We start from the raw sequence: 6000 nt of genomic DNA on the forward strand, positions 1-6000 counted from the left end.
CAGATTTTTAGGCAGTGATTTGAAACAGAGATCGTTCCAAATGAACTGCTACAAGACTAATTGTACTGGACCATGACAAAAAGGTTACAATGTCACAGCAAGGGAAGTATCCTGTGGTGATTTTTGTCACCATCCAGGATAGTGGCTGTTTGAATAATTTTGGCCAGAACCACATGCCTGGTGAATCAAAAAGGCAGAACTAAAAAAAAAAAAATATTACGTTTTACAGTATAGTTGAGAAAATGAAGTTATTTGCCTGTATGTGTCTACACAATCACACATGCATATAGATGTAGAACTCTACAGAGAACAGTGTAATACATAAAATTATGAAAACAGTAGTTAAATGCTAGGCCATTTGTTAAATGGTCACCCCACATACCTCACAGAAGTGTGACAAAACCTCTGGTTCTGCTGAGCCTGCGTTACTTAAAAGGGGTGAGTTGCTTCTACGAAAGTCAATAAATCTGCAATGTATTGTTTCGTATTCTGTCTTTATGTAAACCTAGCCAGGTTTTTTTAGTTGTCTTTGTCCTAATCAGTGGTAAAGTGCATTTAATAGCTCACTTAAGGTGTCATCCATTACTATGAGTTACTGTTAGAACTAATTAATAGAGCTGAAATTATTTTGTAATGAGAAATTGAAGTATTGCAGTGTTAAAAAAAAATTACCATTCATAGCTAATTAATGTTTAACAATGCAAATAAGCTGATAATTATTTTTCAGGCCATAGAAAAATTCTGTGACACTTTATATACTACCTTTGTGATTCTAATTGTTTCTGAAAAATACCTTTAGAGAGAAATAGTCTGAAGAAATTTCTGTGCATAAAAGGCATTTTCTGGAGTGCACGATGGATGAGAGCTCTCCTTTTGTTCATGTGGGGCCGCATTCAGCAGCTATTTCTTATGGTAACTACTGATGAAGAGAAGGAAAAAGTAAGGGTCACAAAGGTAGGTGGAAGGCAAAATTATGTGGGATCTTGGCCAAAGTTTTCTGGCTGCTTTAAGTCAGCCGTTCTTCTCTTCGGCCACCGTAGGTATTATAGATGCGACCCCGGTGGGCTGAGATCGTTTGGATCCTTCGTAAGAGAAGATGCTAACAGCAAGTGAACACAAAATTCACAAAATGTATTTTTAGGTCCTATACGTGGTGAAGGAACCACCCAGAAACTAAAAGGAAAACTGGAAGTCTGACCTTGTGTGGCAGTGTGAGGCATGTGAGGTCACAGTCCCCCAGAAATCAAGGTGTTGGTTTTTCTTTCCAGCTCTCATCAGTTTGGATGTTACTTGAGGCAGGAGTTTTCAGAGGAAACATTAAATTGGTGGTGTCCTTTTTAGTGGCCAGCCTGACGCCACAGCCATCGCCTGCTGATCGGGCAAGAGTCAATGCAGGCACAGGTGGAAGTTTTGTTCTGTTCTGTGGCATATTTCACCCATTTTTCACAACCAATCCAAGTAAATATTAAAGTCTGTTCTGCAGTGACACAAACTGCCACTTTCACATCACTGTTAACTTTGGTAAATGAAATATGCTCTTAATCTGTTTTGACTTTTAGCCCAACTTCATGATCTTTACTGTATTTAAAGATGTCAGTTTAATGTGACAAAAAAATTATTTTTATCAGAAGTTTTTCTGGAAATGTTTGGGTTTTGCTGGGAGTTTTTTGAGTCAACTGGCAACAAATACTATTTTATTTAGGTTTAAGATAATACATAGTCAACTGGCAAGTGAATCACAGAGGCTCCTACTGATGTCCTACTAAGCACAGACACATTAAGTTACACATCTAAAGTTTTAAGTAGATCCCGGTTTCTCTCCAGCAAGACAGTGCCACTGGCTGCTACGGATATGATCTACTCTTGCCACTTTTGGTTTTATCTGTACATTAGAGTTGTCTTCTGCCTTTGAGTTGTCAGACAGCATAAATCGCCCTCTGGTTCGCAGACACCCCGCTCTGCTGCAGAATAGCATTCCTTGATGGTTCTTAAATTTTCCTACAGAACGTGGGGTGTATTTTGTTGTCCTGCTCTCGACTGTCTGTTCTCCCCCACTATAGACCTTTCCTCCAGGACTGTCCAGTGCTGCTTTGTTACTGTTGAAGTGGTGGTCTGCAAACTGGTATCAACCCATCTTCCTTAGAAATGGATTTGAATTTTTTTTGTTGGTTTTGACCTCAGATGAGACCCTGTGATCACATCCTATATAACCTTCTGTGAGTCTCCTGTAATACTGAATGTTTTGCTGAAAGCCACCGCTTCTGTTTGTGTATTATCTTGCAAAATTTTACTTGGAAAATGTCACCCATTTGTGTCTGACGTTCCTGTGCCAGAGGAAAAAGAAAAGAACTGTGAAGGTACTATTTTATTCAATTATTTTAAATTGAAATTATTAATCAATGGGAGTTCTGAGTCAAGACTTCCAAGAGTTTGGGGTTAGCAGAATTGGGCCTGGAACCAGGTGCATGCTTCGGTTGGCACATGAGTCACGTAACCTCTTAAACCAGGGGGAAAAATCTTGTAGACCAGCAGCAGGTTACTGTGCCAACGTTTTCCTGCTGTCAAGAAGGTTTGGAACAGCGCTTGCTAATGTTTTCATCATTCTGTATGCTGATTTAATAATTAAAATATTAAACCCATTCCATGGGTCAGCTTGTCTTTGGTCAGTATTTTACACAAATTTACACTAAATGTTTAATAACCAGTATGGCTATCGTGGTTGAGGTTGTGAATTTTATGGATTTCTTTGCCAGCTTTGATGAATATTATTATGAGGCCCTACCTGGGTAGTTTTAATAACCATGGAGTGGTCCCATGCTCTGCTCTCCATGTTCCCCAGGACTGAGTGCAGGCTGACTGGCTTCTCCTGCTTTGGACCCCTGACAATCATTTTCCCCACTTGGCTCAGAACAATTATTAATGATAGTTTGCTCACCTGTCAGGCTAAAATTTGTTGATGTTTTAAAATTGAGTGTTATTAGATGTTAATTTTAATAGATATTTAAGAAATACAGCATGAAAAATAACACTTTGAGCAGGTTTATTCTCATCTGTCTTGCATGTTGTGTTTATCATCTTGAAATGATGGTGTCTGAAAATTCTACCCATGTGTTAGAGCACCGTAACAATTTAGAGAGGCAGATTTTCAGGGCAGTGAGTAGCTGAAGTATGAAAATTTTTGCAGCTTGCACCTCTAATATAGCTATAGAATATCAAATGACTTAAGGTATGGGTTTAATTGTAGCAATTCAGATTCTGCATGCGACAGAGTGTGGATGTTTTGAAATGTTTTAATTTCTAAATACAACTTTACAAAAGGAGGGGAAAGGCTGAGAAGCCTTCTTGTCACGGCTCTCACGCTCTTGTGTTTCTCCATTACACCCGTTAACAACTACACTAGCAACAAGCAGCAGATTTTTTTCCACTCCGTGAGTAATTGTCTGCACAGCAGTGACAGATGTGCAATATAGCAGCTTCTTCAGGAAAAAATTAACAGTTTGTCCAGCGTGTCAGCTTGCTCTTTTTAGTGCTTCGGAGGTCTTGGCCCCATTATGGATGATTTAGAAATTGAGGCAAGCTAAGACCAGCTGCCTGGGTTGAAAGCCTTAGTTAGTAGCCCTCATCTGCATTCCAGTATTCACTTACATCTAGAAATTGGTAGGGCCCCTCTGGCCACAAGATGAGTATGGGCTGACAATGCCTTGATTTGTTGAGAGAGAGAATAAATGGGTTTTTCAGAAGATGAGGAAATATCACCATTACTGGCCAATTTACAGCATTTTATCTGTTCTTCAAACATGTCACTTTTGTTATTGTTGCATGGTAATTACATAGTGAAACGGAAAGAAAACAAATTCTGGTTACATATTCAGATGGATTGCAAAATCATATAATCCTGATAAATGCCCATTTATGATACACACGGATGAAAGGTTCATTTTAATTTTGAATAGCTAGCACAGCCATAAATAGGATATAGGATTAGATCCCACAGAATCTGATTACCTAAAAGCAAATAGTATTTTTCTTCACTTTTTCATAACCAGGAAATTCAGTGTGTGCAGGGTATTTAAATAAGCGGGTTTTCCATAAAAATATAAAGTAAAGAGTTCAATAATTTCTATATTTTAAATATAATAATTTAGGACTATTCAGCTAAGTCTTTTCTGAAGTAATCATTTGTAAAAAGACATCAAGCCATCAATATTGCTGAGAAAGGTATCTCACAGCTTTACCCTGTTGCAAGCTATACATTTATGACAAATAGAAGAAACTTTGCTTACTGGATATCTAGTGCAACAAAGCAAAAGATGGTCAGTATTGCTCATATACTATGAATTGCAACTGTTACACCTTAACAGTTTTAAAGAAAGTTTCAGGGCAAATGATGAATTTAAGAAACAAGTTCTGCCAAAACACCAGGTAGGTACGATTTTGGCAATAGCTTTCACACATGAATCATCTAAAATGTGGAAAGATCCATTTTCCTCAATGGGAAGGCATGAGGAAAGGAGCGGTCTGAAAATACATGCATATATTAGCAAAAAGCTGTGCAATTGATTCCTGATCATTACAGAGATCAAAAGAAACTGCTTCGTAAAGCTGTCTGCTTCATAAGCCCTTGGTGTCCAAATTATCTTCACTAGATGCTGTCTTCTCAACTTTAGGGAGGGTTTGCCATTGCTTCAAGAAGAGTGGGGATGGAAGAGAAGGGACCACCTGGGAAGTTTTCATCGAGTCCCCTCTCACCACCCTCCCCATGAGCTGACATCCCTGTCCCTGAAGGGAAGCCAAACTCACGGAGTCCTGCCACACATGGCACAGGTTGCCTGAACCGCGTTAAATGAGCTTGGTTGCAGAAATGGCCACCTACAGATTGCACATACTTCCAACAGAAGAAGGATTTGAAAGCTTCAGCTTTTGGATACGTCTGGTGCCACATGGTGCTAGGCCAGCCTTCACGTTAGATGTTATGTTCTGGAGCAGAAAGTTAATGAAGATAATCAAAATTCTCTCTCAAAGGAACATATTTAGGCCCCTATTAAATGTTTACCGGTGGCAAAGTCTAGCCCAATTTTTTTCAGCTGTGCTTATTCAAATACATCATAAATGTACCAGCAATTTGAGCAACCAGAACTCAGTTGGATCTGGTCTCAAATGATTAACTTGTATCTACCTGCACTTGTCCAACATGTAATCATTTAAAGGTTTACAGTTTGGGATCAGTTGTTACAGTTCAGTTTATGGCTACAAGAAATCTGATGTTATCACAAGTAAATATTACTTAAATATTTATGATTGGTATCATTCTCTTCCTCAGCCTTACACTGTATTGGTAATTATTTAACTTTTCTCCTCCTTCTTCTTGGCAAGTCCTGAATCTATATATAGCTGTTGACAAGACTGGTACCAATGAAAGATTTCAAAAGGCAACTTTAATGTGGGTCTAACTTCCTGGTAGTGGGAGAGGGCTAGTCTCTGGGAGGCAGCGGTAGATGCTCTATTACTATGGACGTTTGAAGATGAACTTCCAGTTTGTTAGGGATCCCTGTATGGAGGTGGCCGGTGACTTCAAGTGGAGTGATGGGTAGAATAGCTGTTGATCTGAATTATATTCTGTGCTTTTACAGCAGGTGTATTGGAAAAGAGTCTAAAATACCCCTTCCATGTTATGAAGTCACTTTCATAGTTCTCTGCTCCTAACTGAATTTTGTTATCAATTTAGCTTTTCTCCTAAAAGGTTTCTTCATGTGCTTCTGGGTAAAATAGTGGCAAATATGCAAAATGGCTACAAGAAGCATATCTTGGGAGACACGAGGTAAATTGCTGCAGTGGGCTGAAGGCATTCAGCTACAGTAAGTGCATTTGCTCAGTTTTGAAGGCTCAGTTCATTAATTTACCTTCTAAATCCCTTCTGAATATTGCGACACAGTGCTTGTGAACAGCAGAGACTAGTAATACTCATTCCTCTGCTACTGAAGGAACTACCCACAGCCTGAA

This window comes from Strix aluco, chromosome 3 (assembly GCF_031877795.1).
Source record: "Strix aluco isolate bStrAlu1 chromosome 3, bStrAlu1.hap1, whole genome shotgun sequence".
Lineage (NCBI taxonomy): Eukaryota > Metazoa > Chordata > Aves > Strigiformes > Strigidae > Strix > Strix aluco.